The following is a 26335-nucleotide window of genomic DNA, read 5'->3' as shown; positions in this document are numbered from 1 at the left end:
CTGGATTGGATCTCCAATAGAAAAGTTGCTGATCTGGTGGGTGGGAAGGTGTCCCCTTGTGGTCACCCTTCATGCTTCCTTGAAGCGTGATGAGACTGAAAATGTTTTCAGGTTTATAGGCTGTTCATATCTTTTTACTCTGGAATGTTTATGTCTTTAGCTTAATTTTTCTATTTTTTTCCCTTATTGATAAGGACATTTCTTTCTGCATCTGGATACCATTTATTGCTATGTCAGCATTCCACTGCAGAAACTACTATTACTGTTTTTAGCACTAAGGGATTCTTTAAGGGATTTAGTGTTAATAAAACAATTGAAAGAGCAAAAGAAATAAGCTCTCAATTGGGCTTTTAGAAATGACATTTGAGACCGGGGTTGTAGCTCATAAAGCGCTTGCCTAGTATGTGTGAGGCACTGGGTTCAATTCTCAGCACCACATATAAATAAATAAAAGATTCATCGACAAATTTAAAAAATATTTTTAAAAAAGAATGACATTCAAAACAACCCTGCAGAACTGGCCAGCCCAGGATACTGCTAAATCCACTAAATTCGGGAGAATCCTGTGTCCCAGCTGCTGGCTCTGGAATAACACCACTTTGGCCAAGATGGGGAGGCTGCCATTGAGACTGTGGGATCCAGGAAGGCACCGGCTTGGCTGGCATCAGTGGAATGAGTCTTCCACATCAGAACAGTTGGCTCTGGACACCATGCCTGATACGGGGCCTAGACAGACAGATGCCACCTGAGCTCATGCCCACCTCGTGATCCAGGACTCAGTCAGGTCTCACACAAGTGGAGCTAACTTACACCCAGAACCTTCACTGTGAGCGAGTCTGGGAATGGAGTGTGTCTGAAGTCTCTGAAGAACTAGAAATCACACCAGAAAGAGGTCAGGAAAAATGACGTGGGGACCAACTTTCCAGGTCTGTCCGACTCCACCCCTCGGTCACTCCTCAGTCTTATTCTCAAACATCAGGAACGTCAACCACCATGCGGCCCCAATATCAGAGAACTCTCTAAGCACAAACTCTTTCCCTAAAAAAGGGATCACAGTTGTATGTTTTTTTTGTTTGTTTGTTTGTTTTTTTATGTGGTGCCGGGGATTGAACCCAGGGCCTCACGCATGCTAAGCAAGTTCTCAACCACTAAGCCACAACCCCAGCCCCCCAATTCCATTTTGATACCCTGTAATTTATGGATTAAAATGTGGACTACCCTTCACACACCCTCTAGCAGGAGTTCTCAACTTTGAGAACATTGGTCTCTGTTGTGGGCACTTGCTGCCATTGTAAAATGTTGAAGTCCCCCAGATTCTACCCACCAGATGCTGCCCCCAGCCAAGGCACGTGTTGCTGGGTGCTTGAGGGTGAGAGAAAGAGTGCCCCAGGTGGTGACACATGCCTGTAATCCCAGTGACTCTGGAGGCTGAGGCAGGAGGATTGCAAGGTTGAGACAAGCTTCAGCTTTTCTTTATTTGTTTGACCCTGTCTCAAACAAGTAAACAAAAAGGCTAGGGATATGGGTCAGTGGTTAAGTTCCCCTGGGTTCAATACCTGGGACAAAAAAAAAAAAAAAAGACAATAAAAAATGTCTGTAGACGTTGCCAAAGGTCCTTTGTGGGTCAGAATCATCCTTGGCTAAGAACTACCCGCTTAGGAAAGGGAGATTGGAAGAAAAGCAAAATTGGATGCATAATAGGGGGAAAGCATAAGTTGTGGATTGGAATCTTCTTTTGTACCACAGGTCTAGGGCTGTAGTAATTTCTACAGCTGCATGTCCTCAGAACCCTTTTCCTGTTCTCCTTGCCCTCAGCAAACACCATGGCTGAGTCTTTCCCTGATTGGGTGACTGAGGTTTTCAATAGTAACAAGGTCTGAACAACAGAATCACTAACAAGTGATTCTGCCAGAACTTTTGGTTGTGGCTCTGCAGTCCTGTCCCTTCCAAATCCCTGACTGCCAGACCTCATCATCATTATCACCACCACCACCATCATCACCATCTCCTCACAGTAGGTAAACTGACAGAGGGCTCACTGTGTTCCAGGCACTAACCTAAGTGCTTTACCTGTGCAAATTCAGTGGTCAGCACAACAACTCTATGAGGTACATACCATTATTGACCCATTTAAGAGAAGTAAAAAAAGGTTTAATAACTTGCTTAAGGTCACATGGGCAGTAAGTAACAAAAACAGGATTTGAGCCAGGCGCTTGTCTCAAATCCATGTTCTTAAATCTTAAGGTAATAATACCTCTCATAATAGTTAACTTGTCATCCACGGCCCTCAGATAGAGCTGTGGTTAAGGGCTGGACATGGTGACACACCTGTAATCCCAGCAACTTGAGAGGCTGAGGCAAGAGGATTACAAATTTGAGGCAAGACTCAGGAAATTAGTGAGGTCCTCAGCAACTTAGCAAAATGCAGACCCTGTATCAAATAAAAAATGAAAAGGGCCAGGCATGGTAGCACATGCCTGTAGCACAGCCTCCAGTGGCTCTGGAGGCTGAGGCAGGAGGATCACAAGTTCAAAGCCAGCCTCAGCAACTCAGCAGGACCCTGTCTCTAAAAAAAATATATATAAAAAGGGGGGTTGGCCACATGGCTCAGTAGTTAAGTGTCCTGTATTCCATCAATTATTAATAATAATAATAATAATAATAGAAAATAAAAAGTGACAGGAATGTGACTCAGTGGTAGAGTGCCCTGTGCTCAATCTTCAGTGCCGGGGGTGCGGGGAGTGCTATAGTAAAGACCATCTCTCTTTCCAAACCAAATGGACTGAACATGTCCCTCAAAATTACCCTCTTGGAGCTGTCCCTTCCCACTGTGGTTTAGTGACACCCGTGCCCTGGCAGTAAAGCCACAGTGGTTCCTTTCCAGCTAGTGCAGCAGGTCATGCAGAACCCTCTGTTGGCCAGGCTCAGAATGCTCCATCTGCCGCTTGGGTGGGGCCTGAGGATCTGTGGCCATGCAGGGAATGTACAGGGACACTGAAAGTGTGAACTCCCTGCTCATCAGACTGAGAGGTGCTCAGGCTGCCTTCTGCGTGTGATCTCACAGACACAACTTGCACTTGATGATGGAGAACGGCTTTGTGTGCCCAAGCTTGGCTTGGTGGATCCATCAAACCCCGGTTCTTATGGGCATCCGAATTTGGGTGGTCATTGATGTCATATCATCAGGTTTTTGGTCTGGCCCCGGGGTCAAGAGCAAGCCAGAAATGGTTTCTTGACAGAACATGAATTGTTTTCTGAAGAGGTCATGGTGACCACAGACCAGGTGGATTAAACAACTGAAATGTATTTCTCTCAGTTCTGGAGGCTAGAAGCCCAAGGTCAAGGTGTTGGCAAAGGTGGGTTCTGAGGGCCTCCTTCTCCCTAAGTCTTTATATCATTTTCCCACTGTGTTTCTGTGTCCAAATTTTTTTCTTCTTATAAGGATATTATTCATAAAATATTCGGGACCAGCCTAATAGCCTCATTTTTATTACTTCTTTAAAGTTGTATCTTAAAATATGGATACATTCTGGTGTTAGGACTTCAACACATGAATTTCAGTTGGGGGGAGCACAATTCATCCCATAATACAGACTAAAAAAATTACATGATCATATCAATTGATACAAAAAGTATTTGGCAAAATTCAATGCTCATTCACAATAAAGATTGAGGAAAACAGGAACAGAGGGAAATTCCCTTAACTCAATAAAGAACATCCCCCCCCCACAATCCTATAGTGAACATTACGCTTAATGGGAAAAAGCTGAATGGCTTCTAAGATTGGAAACAAGACAGGAGCATTAGGTCCTGTTTTAGTCAGCTTTTTTTTTTTTTTTTTTTTTGCTGCTTCAATTAAAAGAACAATTAGAGAAAGAAAAGTTTATTTGGGGGCTCACAGTTTCAGAGGTCTCAGTCCAAAGAAGGCCAACTCTATTCCTTGGGGCCCAAGATCAGGCAGAACATCATGGCGGAAGAGTGTGGTGGAGGAAAACAACTCAGGACATGATCAGGAAGCAGAGAGAGACTCCACTTGCCAGGGATAAACTATATACCCCAAAGGCACGCCCCCAATGACCCACCTCCAGCCACACCTACCTGCTGCCTGCAGTCGCCACTCAGTTAATCCTTATCAGGAGATTAACACACTGATCAGGTTAAAGCTCTCATAACCCAATCATTTCATCTCTAAACCTTCTTGCATTGTCTCACACATGAGCTTTTGGGGGGACACTTCACATCTAAACCATAACAGGTCTACCATTTATTCAACTTAGTGCTGCGAGTTCTAGTCACTGCAATAAAGGTAAAAAAAGGAAATAAAAGACATGTAGATTGGAAAGGAAGGAATACAACTGTCCCTATATGCAGAAGACATATTTATTTACATAGAAAAATCCCAAGAAATCTATAAAACAGAACTCCTATAAGTAGAAAGTAACAAATTTCAGGAGCTAAGCTCAATATGAAAATTCAATTATATTTTCATATTCTGTCAATGAGCACATAGACACAGACTTTAAAATATAATCTCATTTGTAATTGTTCAAAACAAAAAGAAAATGGATATGAACCTTGCCATGACCAGCACAGCAACAACAAAGTTTCTCAAAGAAAAACACAGAGTCAGAAAAGCAGAGACATTAAGAAGAATGGGGCCAGGTGGGACACTGTCCTCGGATGGAGGAACAGTGACCCAGAACTAGCTCAGCATGTTTATTATATAGGGTCTCATTATCAGGAAGTTAAACTACAGAAGCTCTATGTTTTCTTTAAGGTTTCAAGAGGCTTCTTTGGGCACTAAGAAGTTACAGAGTTAGAAACATCTTGTGGCTCTCCTGCTGTTAGTGTTAGGAACATCCTGCAGCTGTCCTGCTGTACCCAGAAAACCCACTGTACTGGAACATCAGATGACTATTGATATCAGAGGGGAGTGTCAAAGCTGTGCACGCATCCCACCCTTGGCAAGGAATGTTTTCCCAGGTTTGGCTTTTGCCTCCAATGACCAAGGCTCATTTGCTCTTCACAAAATCTAACAAAACATGTAAAGGAATTATAGTCTGAAAACTACAAAAATCTTGTGAAAGAAATCAAAGATTTAAATATATGAAGAGAGGGCTGAGAGCATAGCTCACTGGTAGAGCATTTGTTTAGCTTGTGTGAGGCCCTGGGTGAGGGGCCAGCACTCAAAAAACTAAAAACAAGCAAAGGAGACGGAGAAGGGGGAAGGGGAAGGGGAAGGGGAAAAAGAAAAACTTGCCAAATATATGATGTGCTGTATTCAAGGATTGGAAGATAACATAGCAAAGATATCTGTTCTCTCCAAATTGATACATAGATTAATGCAATTCCTACTAAAGCCCTACAAGATGTTTTTTCAGCTATAGTTGAGATTATTAAATTTATATGAAAAGGAAAAAGAGCCAGAATAGCTGAAATCATTTTGAAAAAAAAGTTAGTGGAGGAGAGTCATTTTAAGAATTCAAGTCTTGGGGCTGGGGCTGGGGCTCAGCAGTAGAGCACTTGCCTAGCATGTACAAGGTGCTAGGTTCGATCCTCAGCACCACATAAAAATAAATAAAATAAAGGCATGTGTCCAACAACAACTGAAAAAATAAAAAAAAAAAAGAATTCAAGTCTTACTCCATAGCTATAATAGAGAAGACTGCAATATCAGCAGAGGGAGAGATACGTGAGTCAACGGAATAGAATAGAAAACCTGGAAACAGACCCACACAAATGCACCCAATAATTTCAGACAAAGTTCAAAAGCTATTCAATGGAAGAAAGGCAGCCTTTTCCACCACCAGTGGTGCAGCAACTGAACACACATAGACAAAAACTGAGCCACAGTCTAAGTTTCATGCCTTAGGCACAAATGAACTCAAAATGGATCACAGGCAATACGAAATACTGACGATGACACAGAGAAATTGGGTCACTGGTACATGCTGGTAGGAATGTAAAATGGTGCAGCCACTCTGGAAAAGGGAGGTGGCGACTTCTTGACAAAACTAAACTTGCAGCTGGCACGCAAAGCCCAGCAATTGCACCCCTGGGCATTAATGAAAACAGTCCACACAAAGCCTGTGCACAGTGTTCCTAGCATATTTTTCAGAATAACCTCAAGCTGAAAACAGCCCAGATGTCATTCAATGGGTGATGAGAACCAATCTGTTAAATGGTAAATACCATGGGATAGTACTAGGTAGTGAAAATGTATGAACTTCTGGTGCATCGCCATCTGGGTGAAAATGCTAGTCCCCAAAGGCTACAGACTGTATGATTCCATTTATATCATATCCAGAAGATGACAAATTTACAGAAAGGGCAGCAGGTTTCCAGGGGTTAAGGATGCTGGGAAAGTGGATTGGGAAAGGGAAGTGGGTATGGTTATAAAAGGGCAGCCTGGGGTGTCTCAATATGATGGAAAGTTCTGTGCCTTAACCATGTGCAGTGGTGATATCTGTAGTCCCAAAGACTTGGGAGGCTGAGGCAGGAGGATCTCGAGCTCAAAGCCAGCCACAGCAATGATATCAACAACAGAGAGCAAGCTGCAATTCTCTTACTCCGTCTTGTCACAAGCTCCAGACAGTTTCTCCACCTGGCCCCACAGGATCCACGGAAGCCCAGGGATGAGAAGCAGAGTGCTCACTCCATAGCCTTGGTTCAGGCCCTGCTGGAAACCCAGAAAGCTGAGCATAACAAAAGATCACAGAGGAAGTGACTTAGGCAGATGATCTGACAGTTCTGGAGGTCAGAAGTCTGAGCGAGTGTCTCTTAAGGTGTTGTTAGGGCTGTGTGCCTTCTGAGTGATCCAGAGGGCCATCTGTGTCCCTCCTTTTTCTAGAGGACCTGCATCCCTTGGGTTGTGGCCCTTTATCTGTCTTCTAATCCACAGAGGAAAGCCTCTCAGATTCTCTGACTCTGGTCCCTTATAAGGACCCTGGGGATTAGTTTGGATCTGCCCAAATAATCCAGCATCATCTCCCCATCTCCAGAACCCTAAGTTAATCCTATCTCAAAAGTCCCTTTTGTCACATAAGAGAATATATTCACAGGCTCTGGGGATTACGATGTGGGTTCTTTGGGGAGGGAGGGATGGGTTCTCCTGCCTGTCCTGGCAAACGGTGCAGAGGCTCACACTTATTTTGGCAGTTGTTGCCTTTAAAACTCAAAGAGCTTATTGGTGAGAGATTCAAGTTTCAGTAATTTGAGTACATGATGTTGACATGTTTGATTACTGATGATTTTAACCTTAATTGCTTGATTGAGGCTGTATCTCCTGAGCTTTTCCACTGCAGAGTGATGGCTTTTCTCCTTGTAATTAATCAGTGTCTTGTGAGGAGAAGTCAAATGCTTTTAACTTCTCTGCACAGCTTAAAGAAAATGAAAAGCTCAGGGCTTTAAATTCCTGGTTCAGGACACAGAACAGTAACTCCTAACCGGTCCTACAAGAATTTTTTCCTACCCCTGTGGCTACTGGGGCAGCTGAAAATTAGAAGCATAATATAGTTAGAATGATACAATTTCCAGGTTTTTCATGTGGAATTTAGGGCATTGATTGAGAAAGCTTGGAAGAATCAAGAACTGCAGTAAAAACGTTTAGAAGGAATCGGGTAATTCCAAGCACCCTGAATTTGCAAATTCCATACCAAGGAAGCAAGTAACAACTCCATCCCTACCTTTCCTTATTGACACCAGACTTTCAAACTAGAGTTCTATCCCCAAGCCTCAAAGGTGCAGGTGCATAGTCTGACCCAGGAGAAAAAAACTAGATCGGCTAATTACCCTAATTTGTTCACTCCACAGCGTACACATGTGTCAAAACATCACATTGTTCTCCATAAATATATATGATTATTTGTCAAACTAAGAGGGGTTGGAGCTGGAGCTCAGTGGTAAAGCGCTTGCCTAGTATACGCAAGTCCCCAGGTTCCATCTCTAGCACTGCAAAAGCTAATTAAAAATTAATAAAAATTTTAAAAAATCATTATGATGTTGTGACTTTAAATATATTTGATGATTTTTTAATCTTTTGCAATTGTTTTTCTTATTTAAGCTTGAATTATCCCATATTTGGCTGTAGGGGTTGTTGCGTTCCCAGTAACAAAAATACTCAGGGTCATTCCAGGGGAACTGGGCTTCATGAAATAACCTCACAAGAGACAGAGATACCTTTTTCTTTGGGGGTCCTTTGATGGCTCCTCTGACCTTAAGGATCTGCAGAAAGAGAGAGTGCTGACCCCTTTTATTGAGGAGAAGCTATTCAAATGAGGCCAGGGGTCAGGTTTCAGGGGGCTGAGTCTAACTTCATGATGTGTGCTGTCAGCAGGTTGACTGACATCTAGGAAGGCCACACCCAAAGGCAGAGCAAGAGAAGGGGACACACAAAGGGCGTTTCCAGGGAACATTCTATCCCAAACAGGGTAAAGGGGTAATATCACAAAGGAACAGGTGAGCGTAGCTCGATCCACGGGACTGCAGGAAGGCATGCCAACATATGAAGACACTTTCTGCTACTTCAAGGATTGAGGCACTTGTCTAGGGCCACTTTGAATGTGGCCAGATCACTGGAAGTGACCGACAGAGCCTCAACTGATCAGGGAAGGAAAATGCTGGTCACTCAGCCCGACGGCCCCCCACAGGGGTTTTGTGTTTGGGTTCCTGATGACTTCAGGGCTGTGGCATGCTTGGTGCCTTAAAAGTTTCTGTGCAAAGGCATAGGATGCCCGGTTGCTATGGTAATGCCCTCCATGCCAGAGTCTTATCAACTTCACCTTAATCTTAGGACATAACTCCTGGGAATAAAGGAATTTACTTGCTTGATAACTACAATGTTTCACCAGGCTCTGGTGCTCCTGGGTCTGCCCACCTAACAGACAATGGACTTTCTTGAGAACTGCACAAGACTCCTAACATTACATATTATAACTATAAAATGTAACTACAAGATGAACAGCCTTACTAATACTCTAAACAGTAATGTGGTTATGGTACTAATGACCTGATGTAACCTATTGGTATAAATAAACGTGGCCACTTGGACCAAAAAACCACTCTGCCACTTTTCCTGCCTCTGCACCTTGTCTCTCTGTCTCCTCTTCATTATTATTATTATTCCTTACACCTGGCGCCCAACGTGGGGCATGAGAAGAGTTCTCTCCCCAAAAGCCTCCCAGTCCACAGAGAGTTTGGGACAATAAAATCTGCCTTAATAGAGACCCTTCTGGATGTTGACAGGTGTTGGGGAACTTCTGCCTGGAACAGGCTTTTGAAACTTGTCTCTTTCATGGGCTGGTACCCTAATCATTAGGCTTTGGGTAATTCTCTATCTGACGCTCAACGGCGTCATCAGGCCAAGCTTTCTCTCCTGTGTCATAAGGCTGGACATACCATAAATAATGCTGATCTTACTGCCTTGCCAATGAGATAAGCTCTTGTTGTCCTTTTTATCCAGAAAGTGGCACACTAAATTTGAAAGGCTGGGAGAAAATAGGTGAAACACTACATGAGAAGCCACGAACTTCTATTCCTGTGCTTCAAACTTGTTTTTTGTAGAGATACAATTGCTAAAAACCTATATTTATCAACCTGCCTGCTTTTCTCCTTCTGTGCGTCGCTACGTGCCCCCTTCAAATCCCCTGCCGTCCCCCCCACAGCAGTGGCACAGTCCTGGCAACAACACTCTTCCCTGAGCTGTCCTGGAGCCTCCCATGCATGTGACTCCTCTAACTAACTCACTGCCATCGCCTCTGTGGCCAGCTGTGGCAGCCGCCCCGCCCCCAGCTAGGTCCCAGTTAACTGAGTGTTTGCGACAAGCTGTCGGGGAAGGGGAGTCTCAGAACTTACCTATCTGTCCTATTAAGATAAATTCTGCTAACCAACCAAAATATGAACAGTTACCTTTTGCTGTATTTAAAGAGTTACAACCTTTAAATGAAAGGGGAAATACAAGGTTTGACTCTACTGTCATTAAAACATGCTTATCAGTTACTGTACAGTAGACCGAAATTAATTCTTTGTTTAAATGAACAGTCAATTACAGAATTACTGAACACAAATACTAATATCAGGTAATAAATACTTTAATGGTATGGCTTTAAGCATGGTCTCAAGAGGCCACCCTGGTCTGGGGCAAAGGAAACAAAAATAAACAAGTGTCCAAAAGCTCCCTGTGGCTACCATGCTCTGTCCTTTCCAATCCACAACAAATCATTAGGTATATTCAACCATATGTGGAAACTGTTACAAGATTTGCAAGATTTAAAACAAAAAGAAAAAACAACTCTACACAAAAAAAATGTAAACTATAGCACCATACTTTAAGAGAATTATCTTATTTAAAAAAATGGTTACAACAGTTTTACTTACTTTTAACTTCTGTTAGATCTCTAATTTTCCTAGCCTTATATTTAAAATGTAGATTATAAGACCTACAAGTTTTACCAGGTTTATGAAAAACCAGTTAAGGCAAAAAAAAAAAAAAGTGTCTCTTTTAGATGGAAACTGCTTGGCTGGCTGTCTTATCTTGTGTTCAGCTGGCTTTCTTGACCAGTTCCTCCCTAATGTCACAGAAAGAAAAAAGTAAAAACATTCTAAATGTACAAAGCTTTCTTTTTAAAAAAAGTTTTTTCTTAAAAATTTCACAGTCTTCCAACTTACTCTTATCTAAGCCAAAAGTACACTCTGACCTGATTAAAAAAAAAACAAAACAAAAACTTAGTATTAAGATAATGTAAGTTTTTAAGTATTCTATGTAAGTTGATATATTTTTCTGATCAATCTGATTTTATCTAAGTGTAAAGGTTTTTACATTCTGTCTTTATCCAAATGCCAATTTTCCCAGAGTTGACTCTCAAATACATTCAAAATTTATTTAATAAATCCTTAAAAAGATATAAATGCAGTTATGTTGGTGATGAGTCTGATAAGTATCAATGACAAAAATGCCAGCTAACCTGAAACTCTTGATTTCAGTGTCCATGATACCTGTTAAGATTTCTAATTTCCAATTTTACAGGCCTGTTTTATATCTATATATCATGTACCTGATATCAAAATTGACATTTAAGCAAATGAGCACTCATAAATAAAAATTTTAATTTAAATTAAAAATAACCTAATTCATACAAAGTAATCAAAAATATAAATGTTTTTAAGGTTCTAACTTATGGGTTTTTCTATGTGACCAAACAATAAAATCTTAATTTCTAAAAAATATCTAAAATATAATATCCATTACTTCTAAAATTTTTCTTAAACAAAACAGGGATGATTAATAGTATTAATCGTGCTTTTCTTATGTCTTTATATTACAATTAAAATAAGTAAATTAAATTTAACATAAAAATTAATCTGCATATAGTTTCTTAAATACATAAATTAAAAATTACAACTGATGCCAAACTGATCTCTCATTTTTTCCAGTTGTTAAAGAAACAGAACGCTGCCTCCTTTCTTTATTTAATTCCTTCTTTAAAAAAGGCTTTACAAAAAATTTATAAGGATTATCAACAATAATGGTAGATCAACTTTCAATATCTAATGTGCCATTGTCTTTGATAGTTTTTGTTAAAACACACTATGATTTTACAACAGTAGTTACTATTATAACCAAAAATTATATATATATATATATATATATATATATTAAAATAATTATATTGTCCTCATTTTTCAGGCTGTGATATTTTACCTCTTACTATTATCCTTAATAGGATAACAGTAATAATTTATCCTTAATAGGCATGGACATTCATGTTTTATACCTTACTTATAAAAAAATTTGTATCTCCAATATTTACAGTTCTTCCTTTACTATCAAGTTTTATTAACAATTTTTTTAGCACCAATTGATTTTCACATGCCTCATGATGGACAATTCTGTTTGTTATATCAGGTTATACATTTCCCTTCTTCCTTAATTTCTACCATTCCTCTTATAAATGGATTAAAGATATATACAAATAGAGGTAAATAAAGAGGAATAATATCTGTTCTTATTAACGATAAATGGACTAACTATTATGCCCTACCTCAAATCTCTCCACAACAAGCTGAGTTACCTGCCGTTGTCCTGGTGCTAAGACTATTTTCTACTACTTTAAACATTATTACAGATTCTCAATATATTACTAAACTTGTTCCTCTTATTTTTGTATCTGTGTAATGTCCTTGTTTAAATTCCAACTTATTATTATTTTTTAACCCTTCAAACTCTTTTACTGGGCCATAGTCTCCTATCTTCTTTACTCATATATGCAGCCACACCAAGATTCCTGGGCCTTTGATGGAAGGTAACACTCATCCTGATAAAGCTGTGAAATCCCTTTGTCCTTTATTTTCAGATGCTGTGAAATCCCATGGATTTTTTCATCAAAATGCTCAATCACTAATAAAACTGTTTTCCATCTCTTCTCAACAGGTTCATGCTATAGTCAACAACTGTTCTCACCTTTCAGGGCCCTATGTGAAAATCGGTAAATCCACGAGGCCCACTTTCTAATACATGTCGACAAATGGATGTTACCCATTTCCCTCCTTTTCGTCCCTACTCCTTTCTTCATGTTTTTATTGATACTTATTCTGGGTTCATTTGGGCTACCAAAGTCTAATAAGGATCTACTTACATGTTTTCATTTATTATTTTGTTTTGCCACATGGATAAGCCTATTCATTTACAAACAAATAATGCCCCTACATATACATCTCATGCTTTTACACAATTTTATAATCAATAAAATATAATTTTAAATCATAAAATTTCTCATAATCCTACTGAACAGACTTTGGTTAAACAAACACATCATACTCTTAAATCTTGCCTTTTTAAAAAAATTTTTAGGTATAGATGGACACAACACAATGCCTTATTTTTATGTGGTGCTGGGGATGGAACCTGGGTCCCGCCCGTGCTAGGGGAGCACTCTACCACTGAGCCACAATCCCAGCCCATTAAATCTTGCCTTTTGAAATAAAACAAAAAAGGGGAACTAGCCTCTCTCATATAAATAATGCTTTAAATATTGTTTTGTTTACAGTTTATGCACTCAACATATAATACAAAGTTAATACTCACAATTAGTCATCTGCTTTGGATAGACATTTTATTCCCAAACAGACCCAGGATGACAGGACCCTATGCCTCTGGTTCCATGGGGAAAAGGATAGACGGCTATGCTCACACCAACAGGTCCAGTTTGGATTCCAGCACGGAGTGTGAGACCTATCAGTTATGAATGGACATCAGGGACTTCACAACCTGACCCCCAAGTTTCATTTGATTATAGATGAGGAGAAACCCACCAAACAAAAGGACCATGATCACTCTCCTCAAAAGGGAAGATAGGCTAAAAGAGGATCCCAAGATACCAGACTTCCAGTGACTCGAGGGGTTAGAAAATCAATAACAACACCAGCTCAACAGCGGCTGGCTCAAATGAGGTTAAAAAGGACTCCGAAAAACTTAGTTACTGCTTTACCGCTACACTCACACAAAACTCTGTAAACACTTTGACCTTAATAATACCATTGTTCTGTTGTTGTACCCCAGCAGTGGGAAATTCAGTACACTCAGACTCCTTGACTTCTAAAACCCATTATAGTATCTGGGTTCACTTGGCTAAAATTGTTATTATACCTACAAAAATGCCTCATAGTACCCATTGTTGTCTTAGCAGACTAACTGTGTTCTTGCCATCCCCACCATCCTGTGCAACGTATTCCTAAAGGTCTACTCCCCTTGATGAAAACTGTGATGGATTCAGTAAACCTTCTTTCTAAGACAAAATTTAAAGCTTTGGCATTTTCCTTAGTGGGTATGCCTGGACTAGTTGTTGGGGCTTACAAAACAACTATAAAACTGTCCTGTGCTATGGTAAAAAATACCAATCATACCTCTATGACTATCAATATACTTAATAAAGAACAAAAACAACATCATCAAGCCATACTTTAAAATTGGGCTGCAATTAATTATTTGTTATTATTATATCATAAAAGATTGTCAGGAGCTTAATAATAAGTGTTGCTTTAACTTAAGTGATAATAGTAATTCTATTTCAAAGAAGTTAGATTACTTTAAAGATATCATTGATAAGGTCCAATAAGATGATGGAGGTTTAGACTTATTGGATTGGCTAACTTTGTGGTTATCCAACTTTACTGGTGTCAAACAATTATTTATAGGTGGATACTTATTAATGTTGGAATTATTATGTTGTGCTTGATGTTGCCAATGTTTACCCTATTTTTGCCTCCACCAACATTAAATTATATATATAATTTATCCAAAAGGCTTTAAAAAAAAAAGAAAAGGGAGCTGTGTTTGGGATTAGGGTCCCTGATGACCTCAGGGCTGTGGCATGCTTGGTGCCTGGGAAAGTTTCTGTGCAAAGGCATAGGATGCCCGGTTGCTATGGTAATGCCCTCCATGCAACTCCTGGGAATAAAGGAACTTGTTTGTTAGATAACTACAAGGTTTTACCAAGCTCTAGTGCTCCTGGATCTGCCCGCCTAACAGACAATGGACTTTCCTAACATTACATATTATAACTATAAAAATGTAACTATATATAAACAGTAATGTGGTTATGGTACTAATAACCTAATGTAACCTATTGATATAGATAAACATGGTCACTTAAACAAGGAGCCACTCTGCCACCTTCCCTGCCTCTACACCTTGTCTCTCTGTCTCCTCTTTATTATTATTATTATTCCTTACATTTGGCTGCTTCAGATTGGCACCTGAGGTCTCTGAACATGACCTTAGCAGCTTCTGATATCTTCCGGCCATCTGTGTCCCAAGAGGGAACAGATTCCAGGGGCTTCTGAATCAAAGATCATATACCTTTTATAGTTTGTCCAATTACTTTCTTCCAAAATGTGACAAATTACTAAACATTTTTTAAGATGTCGATGGATCTTTATTTTTTATTTATTCATTTATATGCAGTGCTGAGAATCGAACCCAGTGCTTCACACATGCTAGGCAAGCGCTCTACCACCAAGTTACAACACGACCCCAATTACTAAACTTTTAAACTTTTTTTTAATCCTTTAATCTCTAACACATTATGCTAAGTGAAAGAAGTCAAACCCCAAAGACGCCATGCTGTTGGTCCCATTTATATGACATTCTGGAAAAGGCAAAACTTTAGAGAACAGACAGGTTCTTGGAGAGGTCTTGGGGAGAGGGGCTGGCTATAATGTGACAGCAGGAGGCAAATTTTTAGGGTGAGGGGGCTCTTCTGAGTTGTGGTAGTGCTTCCAAGAGACTATGTTTTGGTTTAAAAAATGATAGAACTACATCCAAAGTGCATTTGAGGGGCTGGATTGTGGCTCAGTGGAGGAGTGCTTGCCTAGCTCGTGTAAGGCACTGTGTTTGATTCTCAGTACCACATATAAATAAATTAATTAAATAAAGGTCCATCAACAACTAAAAAAAATTTTTTTTAAAAAAGTGCATTTGACTATATGTAAAAGTCCTAGCCACACTTAGATCTGTTTCGGGATTTGTAATCTCTTCAATTAATTTGTTGTCAATTACTACTTTGTATCAGTGGTTCATTACTTTTAAATTGCAAGAAGTATGGCCAGGAGCAGTGGTACATACCTGTCATCTCAGCAGTTTGGAAGGCTGTGGCAGGAGGATCACAAGTTCAAAGCCGGCCTCAGCAATTTAGAGAGACCCTGTCTCAAAATAAAAAATAGAAAAAGGGCTGAGGATGTGACTCAGTGATTAAGCACCCCTGGGTTCAATTCCTGGTACCAAAAGAAAAAAAATTGTGAGACGTATTCTTCTGTATCCATACACCACAATTTGTTTATCCAGCCACCAGTTGATGGGCATTTAGGTTGTCTCCATTGTTGTGCCCTTACACATAATGCCACTATGAATATTTGTGTGCAAGTCCTTGTTTGGACATCTGTCCTCATTTCTCTTGAATCAATATCTAGAAGTGGAATGGCTGAATTGTGTGTTTAACTTTTTAAGAAACTGCCATATTGCTTTTCCAAAATCATTGTACCATTTTAAATTCTTATCTTTAGTGTATGAGAATTCCGACTGCTCTTTTATACCAACACTCAATATGATCAATTTTAAGAACTGTTCTGGAGATGGAACCCAGAGCATCGGGCATGTTCATGCCTAACAAGTTCTACCACCGAGCTGTGTCCCCAGCCCTGGAGCACATTTTATTCATTAATTTATGATCTGTATATCTTCTTTGATGAGGTATCATTTCAAAGCATCTCCATTTTTATGTGGTGTTGTTTGACTTATTATTACAGAGTTATGAGTTCTTTATATACTCTGGATCCAAACTTTTTTTTTTTTTTGCTTTGCAAATATGCCCTCTCAGTTTGTGTCTTTTTTTTTATGTTCATAACTGAATATTTTGAAGAGCAAAGTTTTTTAATTTTGAAGTGCAGTTTATCATTTTTTATGGGTCATGCTTTTTGTGAAATACCTAAGAAAATTATCCTCAATCTAAGATCCCAAATATTTTCTTTTAGGTTTTCTTTGAGAAGTTGTATAGTTTACATGGCACTTACAATTAGGTTTGCTGTTTCATATCCACTCTTTTGATTATTGTATGTTTGTAGACTAGATTAGTTTAGTTTTAATTAAAAATGCAAGAATATTATTTTTTTCTGATTTTAAAGATAGAAAAAGTCTTCTTGATTTTCTTTGTTTATTTGTGTGCATGTGTGTAGCTGGGGATCAAACCTGGAGCCTGAAGCTGGGCAAGCACTGAGCTTTGCCCCCCCCACAACATGTTTTCAAGATTCCTTAGTCCACGTACCAAAAAATGCTGTATGCTACTGACATAACAGTATGGTGATAATTGTGCCATTTTCCATAGCTGCTTACTCCAAAGATGATAACATAGTCTTTTGTGTCATGATGAAAACTTTGTGCATGCAAATTTAAGTTTGAAACCTAACTCCGAAGGCTCTGACGACAGAAGAAATCCCTGTGAGCCATCACTATGTCTTCCTATGTCCTGGGACTAATGTGAGAACGTTTTCAGTTTGTGCTAATACCTCTCAGAAAGAAAACTGAGCCAGGAGCCTCCTCACTGCAACCGACCCCACCTCCCAGGGGTCAGGTAAGCATTCAGCAGTTGTTGCTGTTTCCTAACTTGAGCTGTCAATCACTAGGGCCCGGATTCTCTACTTTTCCCAGTGACCTCGGCCTGGAAACAGCAAGAGACACACAATAGGCTTTACTTGACATGAAGTCCAGGAAAGAGCCACTAGCATCTCCAAGTGAGTCTCCAACCTTGGCCTCATCCAAAGGCTGCAGGGATGTTCCTGCTCTGCTTCAACTGGAAAATGATCTTGGCACGATCTCATCTGCCACTGGGTCCCGCTAGTCATCTGCCACTTTCTTACTGTAACTCTGACGTCGCTCACAAATCCCAGCGGTCTGATCTCTGTGGGCAAAACAGATCATGAGTCATCGACTACCGAGTCTGCACTGAAAAAACAGTACTTACAATTAAAAATGGAACTTTATTTCCTCAGCCGTCTTTGAAGCCTCGCGTAGAAGACCAACGAGCAACTCACTTGCTCCAGGAGCGGATTCCCCCCCTGGGCTGGGGATCTCACTCTGGCTTCAGGCTCCCCTGCCTTGATTTCCCCCCCTGGGCTGGGGATCTGACTCTTGCTTCAGGCTCCCCTGCCTTGATTTCCCCCCCCCTGGGCTGGGGATCTCACTCTGGCTTCAGGCTCCCCTGCCTTCGGAAGCCCATTTCCTGAAAACCCTGCGCCGCGCCTGCCAACAGGGGGCGCCGAAGAGACGCCTCGGGAGGAAGGGTTTTCCTCGGGCAGAGCCTGCAAAGCCCAGCTCTGGGGCAGGAAGTTTTCCATACCAGACTCCTGGGGGCACAGCGCACAGTAGCTTCTGGCCATGAGAAAAAGTTTCTCCACTGCCAACTTCCTGAGCACACGGTGGCCAGTCGTGCCCAGCAGCCAGCAGCTGCCCCTGGAATATCTGGGTAGCTTTGCAGTGTCGCAGGAAACGTTGTGCTTAGCCTTGCCCCCTTCCACCAGCTCAGGGTCGCGTCTTGGGGGAGGCTTTTCCTTGTATGCTTTATCTTTGCCCTCAGCGTAATGGCTGCTTCCTGTAGGTGCTATTTCTTTGTCTTTAGAGTTCTCTTTAATTTTTTTTTTTTTTTTTTAGTTGTAGATGGACATAATAACTTTATTTATTTTTCTATGTGGTGCTGAGGATCGAACCCAGTGCCTCACACATAGGAGGCAAGCGCTCTACCACTGAGCCACAGTCCCAGCCCTCTCTTTAACTTTTACTAGTCGACTCCCCATTATTCCAATCCCCTGGTGATAGTGCTGTATATTAAACTTTCCATGTTCAAATTACTGTGTGGATTCTATTTCCTGATTGGCCCCTGATGGACACAATACTGTCACAGCATTGAATATTTTTATTCTCTACAACAAGTCTTGCTTCACTGTTCTTTTTCAATCTGTCCTTATTTGTTCTCTCTCATTTTTATTTGAAAAAGAAATTAGAACATAGTATTCCAACACTAAATAACCAGTAAGGGGGGGCTGGGGTTGTGGCTCAGCGGTAGAGCAATTGCCTCGCACGAGAGAGGCCCTGGGTTCGACCCTCAGCGCCACATAAATAAATAAAATAGAGATATTGTGTTCGAATACAACTAAAAAATAAATATTAAAAAAATAATAACCGGTAAGGTTTTAACAAGGTAACGTTGAAATAATATTAAATTGCTGAAAAGGACATTGTTACAAGTCCATTTTGTGTTGCTATAACAGAATACCCAATGCTGGGTAATAAATAAAGAAAAGAGGCTTATTTTGTCTTAGGAGTTTGCTAAGTGGAATGTCCAAACAGCATGGTACTGGTGTGTCTGTTGAGGGCCTCCTGACTCTGTCACAACATGGTAGAGACGCAGAAAGGGAATTCACTGCTTGCAGAAAGCACCAAGCACCTGGGGTGGGGTGGCCTCACTTTTTAACAGTCTTCTCTTGAGAGAACAAATTCAATCACATGACACTTAACCCTCTCCCCTGAGAAGGGCATGAATCCCATCCAAAGGTCCTATGACCTAATCATCTCCTGCTAGGCCCCACCTTAAAGTTTCCACCACCCCAATACTGTTACCTTGGGGATTGAAACTTGGGGGGATAAATCCAAAACATAATGTTACCAGGAAAAAAAAAAAACTAAATAAACCCTGTAGTTTCCTTGAATGAAATTGACTTAGAAGTCACTCATTTTGGAAGTTACTGAGCTGGGCAATATGTATTCATGTCCCAACTAGCTCTGCCATAGATCACACGGATGTGACATACGGGTTATGTCGACTAACAGTGGCCTTGGTTACTTTTCAAGGACTCAACTTGCGCAGACTCTTCACTTGGGCTGCAGATGCCCAGTGGGTGACTGGAACCGGAGGAACAGGCCTGGCATCTCCGTCTTCATATTGTGTCCCTCACTTTTGCTGCCTTAACCTTGGGTCACATTCTACTCAGCACTGCATGTGGACGCGGTGAACACTGAGAAACAGTCCAGAACTGTAATACAGGTTTACTCCCTCTAGAGTGCTCAGCCTCTCTCCTCCCACTTCAAGGCTAAAGACGCCACCAGCCGCCATGACCAGAAACAAGGGAGCAGTAAGTGGTGACACCTGAGCCAAGTCTCTGCCTGTTCCCAGAATTCAGATGGGACATCCTTCCCTTTGTCATCCTGGCCCCCCCTCATTCTTCCTACCTGTGTCTGCCCCCAGAGTACAGAGGCTGATCTGAGAGCAGAGCCCCCGCTTCTCCATTCCAGGGCCTCTGAATAAGCCTCCTCCCCACTCGGACACTGCTTTATCGGTGGATTAGCTTCTGGACCTGGGTTTGGTAACAACAGAAGGGATGTTCTTGAGGTGCGAGCCTTTCTGGCTCACGGGAAGCTGTTTCTTCCTTTGTCTGTGAGCTTGCTAGGAGGGAGTTGTTCTTCCTTCCCGGCTCATGGTTGCTTCCACCGTGCACCTGTCTTAATTTGTTCGGGCTGCAGTAACAAAATCCCGTAGACTGGGTAGCCTATGAATAACAGGAATTCATTCCTCACAGTCTGGAGGCAGGGAAGTCCACCATCAAGGTGAGAGCAGATTCGGTATCTGGCAATAATCCACTTTTTGGTCGACAGGTGGCATCTTCTTGGTGGAAGGAGCAAAGCATTCTGAGGCCTCTTTTGTGAGGGCACTGCCATGATTTGCATATCCTCCAAAACCCATGTGGAATCCCCACTGGGAGGTCTTTAAGAGAGGATTCAGTCATGTGGGCTCTGACTTCATGAATGGATCGATTAACAGATTAACAGATTAACAGATTAGTGGATTAATGGTTATCATGGGAGCGACTTTGCTGTGAAACTGAGTTCTCCTGGTTTGCCCTGTATTTCTATGTGATGTCTTCCACCATGTCATGACCCAGCAAGAGGGCCCTCTGATAATAAGCAGATGTCCACATAATGCTCTTGGGCTTCCCAAACTGTGAACTCGATAAGCCTGTTTTCTCTATAAATTACTCAATCTGTGGCATTCAGTTATAGCAACAGAAAACAGACTTGGACAGGTCTCACCCTACCCTTGAGGTCTCCACCTTGGTTCTGATCACCTCCCCAATGCCATGCCCCCAACACATCCCAATAGTGATTAAGTTTCAACAAATGGATTTGGAGAGGCACCAACACTCAGACCGTAGCAGCACCCAAAGCAGAGAGACAGCCTGGGATTGATTTCTATGATACTTTCTCAGCTTGAGTTTCCCACGTAATGGGCTGATTTAGGCTCCTGGCTGTGTGCCTGGAGATCAAGGAATCTTGTTTCTTCCCAGCCATAGCCACTGCTGAGTCAAGCTCCCTACTTACCTCCTTGAACCAGGGGGATGTTTATTGGTCTTTCTTATAAAGTGATCGCAACCCTCCAAGGGCCCTAGTTTTGTGCCAGGGCCTCATTTCTAACTTATCCCCTAGATTTCATCTTTTGCTCCTGAATGAAGTTGAAAACCAAGGCTTTCACCCTTGGGAAGCCTGGAAGCAAGTGTGTGACTGCCCCCTTGTGGAGATTCAAGGCACAGGTGACCTTTTAGGCAACAAGCAGAGGCAAGAAATTAGAGTCCTCCTCCTTTATCCATGGGGTTTGTTCCAAAACCCCCCAGTGGACACCTGAGACCTCAGATTGTGCCAAACCACAATATATATGTAATGTTTTTTCCTATGTGTCCTGCAGCATGGCCTCGTGGCACCATGGCGGATCTGTCCCTCCATGTTTTGTGCCCTGGTGCCTCCTCAGCATCCCCACTCCTGAACGTTGGTGGCCATTGTTAAGTGAAATAAGAAGCACTTGAACACGAGTGCTACAATGCTGTGACGGTCCATCTGGTGGCCAAGAGTGCTACCAAGTGGCCAAAGCTGTGAGTTCACCTCTACAGCGTGGACAAGCTGGAGAGGGGATGACTCACGTCCAGGGAGGGATGGAGCAGAGCAGGGCAAGATTTCATCACATGATTCAGAACAGCACACAATTTAAAGTGTGAATTTTTACTTCTGGAATGTTCCATCTGATATTTTCAGACCATGGTTAATCTCAGGTAATGAAACTATAGAAAGCAATACCTCTGATAAGTGGGGACACTGTAGAATTCTCTTACTGCCATCTTTCTGTAATCTGAGGGCTCTTTCCTATGTTTGTGGGGGAATACTATATTTCACCACATAATTGTTGCAGATTTTATGAATTTTTGAAATTCTTTTTAAAAACTGTGCTAGTATTACTTAAAAATTGTTTATTAGTAAACTGTCATTGGTGCAAGATTACGATGCACGGAATACTCATGAATATACATTAAAATAGAATAGTCCAGGGCTGGGGATATAGCTCAGTTGGTAGAGTGCTTGTCTTGCATGCCACAAGGCCCTGAGTTTGATCCCTAGTAGCACACAAAAAATAAATTAATTAATTAATTAAATAATGATAGAATTGTCCAAATTCACATGTATCATTTCTTCCCGACAGTTGAGGGAACATTTTTCCTGTCTGAAAAAAAAAAAAAGTTAACACATTAGTTGTAACTTATTTGTTATAGTAGAAATATCACTATATTTCTTGAGAAAATTTACTACAGTGTTACAAATTATAGACTTACAAAATGTAATCTTCTGTATTCCAAGGTTCTGCACCACAGTTCTTGGTATCACGAGGTCCTCATGAACGCCACGTGTAAGATGCGTTCACCATTAGTTCTGAGGTACTCTAAACAAGCCTGGTGTGTTGGCTTTTGGAAATATACTCATAGATCACAGAGCAAGAGAACAGAAACATGCACCTATATGTTCCTGGCAAATGAAATCATACCATGCAACAATTACACAATAAAAAGTTATAAACCAATTTTTGGATCAAAAAAAAAAACACGGCACAATGATTATGTGGTGGTGATGATTATGCTGTGATATATGGCACTTATGCACAGAATGACACAAGAACGATGCATGTCTGGAGGATCCCAAGGACATGAAATACGGGTTGCATCTACCTTATCCAAAATGCTTGGGACCAGAAATGTCTTGGATTTGGGAATTTTCCCATTTTGGAATATTTGTATATACATAATGAGACATTGGGCTGAGACCTGATCCTAAGCAGGAAATTCATTTATGTTTCATATATGATTTATTCAGAGTCTAAAGGTACCTTAATAAAATATCTCACATAATTTTATGCATGAAGCAATGTTTTATAATGTGGAATTTTCCGCTTGCGGCAATATGTCAGTGCTCAAAAAGTCTCGGATTTTAAAACATTTTGGTATTTGGGGTAAAAATGGGAGTTCATAACCCACTTGAATCTAATGTATGAAATATGATATGTCAAGAGCCTTGTAATGTTTTGAACAACCAATAAAAAAAAGAAAGAAAAAAAATTTTGGATTTGAGATTTTGGGATTAGGGATGCTCCACCTGTAATGTAGGGTTCCTGATCCCTGTTCCTCTCTGCCTATGCCACAACTGCAGCTCCAGAAAGGGAAATCTGAACTTATTTCTAATAGTAGCTCCTGTGGCCAATTCCCACACGACAGCCACTACCCTGCTGATTCCCAGGAGGCTTCCCAGGATAGGTGGAGCACAGGGGGCTGTAGTGCTGTAGGGCAGAGCCTGGTAGTAATATTACAACTCCCAGTTCTTCAGAAGGGAAGAACGTAGTGAGTAAGAAGAATTTAAACCTCCTCCCCCACAGACCTGAACTGGCAGGGCTACTGACAGCTTGGAAAGCAGAAGGAAGAGCGCTGTGGTTTGGATGTGTTCCTGGAATTCAGGTTTTGGAAACAACTCTCTAAATCAACTATTAATGGTATGGTGGGGGCTTGGGGAATTAATCCATTATTCATAACACAAATAATGTTATGAGCTCTCTCTGATGCACCTTGCTATCTCACCATAGGATGCCTCTGTCATTAAGATGCGATAAGAAGCCCTGACCAGAGACCAAAACCAGGTTCTTGGACTTCCCAGCTTCCAGAACTGTGAGCTAAATAAATCTCTAATCTTTATAAATCACCTGGTCTTGAGTATTTTGTTATAGCACCAGAAAATGAATTAAGGTGAACAGAGTTCTGTTCTCTGGTCTAATGCAGGGGTCCTGCTGGGACACAGGATGTGTGGGTTTTGATGGAGGCATGTGGGACCATCACTCCCAAGGTAAAAGCTGGTCCTGTTTTTACTCATCTTTCTACTTATGACCCTGGCATACTGTAGTGACTTATGGTGCCTTAAGAATACTGACTCAGAAAGCCATATGTCCTGGGTTCAGTCTCACCTCTAATCTCTTTCCAGCCTGAGATCAAAGACAAGTAACTTAATTTCTCTATGCTTTGGGCTCCTCATAAAGTAAGGACATTAACAGCACCTCCCTCCTAAGGAGGTGATAATTAAATGAGCAGGTGCCAGTCAAGAGCTCTGCAGAGTGACTAGCAGAGGACCGTCAATGCTCATTTTGTGGTGCTGGGGATTGAACCCAAGGCCTTGTGCATGTGGGGCAAGCACTCTACCAATGAGCTTATCCCAGCCCCCACTGAATGCTACTTTGAAGTCACTAACAGAACAACAACAACAAAACACCAAGCTTCTACCCATCACCAGCCCTTGGGGCTGCCAACCTCCCGGCTCACCGGCTGCTCCTCTGGAGCTCAGGCTTCTCTTTGCTTCTGGTACTTGCTTCTTGCAAGCTTGGGAAAGTTCCCGGCACTGCATTTGTGAGGGTGGATATTTTATTCCACATCTCTCGGGTTGTCATTGAAATATACAAAAGGCATAATAAACCTACTCTTCCATTCAGACTCAAAGCCTTCCCTTTACTCCTTCAGCCTTTTGCTGCTCGCCACTGATCACATGTGAACTGAACTAGAAGGTTCACATTGGCATAGGCTAAGCTGCAGAAACAAATAGGCCCCAGAGATGTGATTCTCCCTCATAGAGCAGTTTAGACCAGGGGTCCAGGTTGGTGGGGCTGCCTGCCCAATGCTGTCATCGAAGCACCCTAGTAGTACCCATTTGCATGCCACTCCCATGGTCATCTGTTTGGAGCCTGTAGTAGTCTGGGGGTTTTTGTTGTTGTTATTTATTTATTTTGGTCATTTTATTTATTTGTTTGTCTGACAAACTATCAGACAAAAACAACTTAAAGGAGGAAAAATTTATTTGGGGTTTACAGTTTCAGAGGTTCAGTCCATGGTCGGCCAACTCCAATGCTCTGGACCCATGGAAAGGCAGAACATCATGACAGAAGAGCAAGGCGGAGGAAAGTTGCATTGCAGCCAAGAAGTAGAAGACGAAGCCCTCCAGTGTACATGCATCCTCAAAAACCCAGCTTCTCTAGCACACCCCACCTGCCTACAGTTGTCACCAAATTAGTCCAATCAAACTAGGGTGGACTGATTAGGTTACCATTTTCATACTCTGATTATTTCACCTCTGAATATTAACAGCAGCTTTTGGGGGGACACCTTTTATCCTAACCATAACAGGGTCATTCCTGTCCTTGGGATGGAGGGCATGCATAGGAATGTCTATGGGCCACTCCAGAGAGTGGCACACATCATCCCAAGTCAAATTCCACTAAAGAGAACTTGTCACATGGTCCAACCAACCTCAAGGGAGGGTTGAAATGAAGTGTAGATGGTTATCACATGTCCAGTGGCAAGTTCATTACTACCAAAGAAGAAGAGAAAGGATTTGAGTGACCACCAGGTACTATTTGCCACATGAGGAAAAATACTGGGTCTTCACAGGGAGGTCTAATGAGATTTGGGATTGGGAGGACTTTTCTGGAGAAGGAGCATTTCAGGAGGAGTCAGAGTTGCTCAAAGGGCTGCATTCTCAGACCCTTGGACTTTTCAATTTGAGACAGAGTCCTGCTAAATTGCCAGGCTGGCCTCAAACTTGCCAACCTCCTGCCCCAGGCAAGATCTCTCAGGCCAGGCACAGACTCACCTCTCACTCTGCGCACAGTGGGCAGCCATCCAAAAGCACAAGCAGGAAATTTGATACAATCCAGTTTTCATCATTAAAAGGTCACACAGGGGGCTGGGGTTGTGTCAGCGGTAGAGCGCTCACCTAGTACGTGCGAGGCCCTGGGTTCGATCCTCAGTACCCATAAAAATAAATAAATAAATAGATAGATAAATAAATAAACTAGTCCCACCCTCCTGTGAGATGGATGTAGCCACTGGCTTCCAAAGAATACAGCATGGAAAGTGTGTGGGGGTAACTTTATTGTGGATAAATCTGGCAATTGTGATCTTAATCAAGTGACAAAGTTAACATCCAAAATATCTACATATAGGGCTGAGGTTGTGGTTCAGTGGTAGAGCACTTGCCTAGCACATGTGAGGCGCTGGGTTCAATCCTCAGCACCACATAAAAATAAATAAAATAAAGGTATTGTGTCCATCTACAAGTAAAAATATTTTTAAAAATTTACACACAAATACTACCATTGGTGGGCTGGGGCTGTAGCTCAGTGGTAGAGTGTTTGCCTAGCATGTGTGAGGCACTGGGTTCCATCCTCAGCACCTCAGAAAGATAAATAAAGGTCCATCAATTAAAAAAATATTTTTAAAAAAACTACCATTGGCAAAATTAAATGACAAACTAGAAAAATTCACAATTCAAATGACACACAGAAGTTTAGTTTGCATAAAATATAAATATCTCCTACTATTCATTATTAAGAAGAAGAAAGAAAAAAGACCAACAACCTGGTAGAAAAATAAGCAAAGAACAAAAACT

At 41.4% G+C, this 26335-nt stretch overlaps 1 long non-coding RNA gene across 1 annotated transcript; it reads right to left on the bottom strand.

Annotated features, from left to right (window-relative positions):
* Positions 1-21814: 21814 nt before the first annotated feature.
* Positions 21815-25996, bottom strand: LOC125618068. The gene is made up of 2 exons (XR_007349285.1): positions 22195-25996; positions 21815-22085 (listed from the first exon to the last, which is right to left on the bottom strand). It is a non-coding gene; the product is annotated as an uncharacterized LOC125618068 (long non-coding RNA).
* Positions 25997-26335: the final 339 nt, after the last annotated feature.

This window comes from Marmota marmota, unplaced genomic scaffold (genome assembly GCF_001458135.2).
Source record: "Marmota marmota marmota unplaced genomic scaffold, marMar, whole genome shotgun sequence".
Lineage (NCBI taxonomy): Eukaryota > Metazoa > Chordata > Mammalia > Rodentia > Sciuridae > Marmota > Marmota marmota.
Note: the sequence above shows the minus strand (reverse complement) of the source record. Positions and strands in the feature narration are given on the sequence as shown.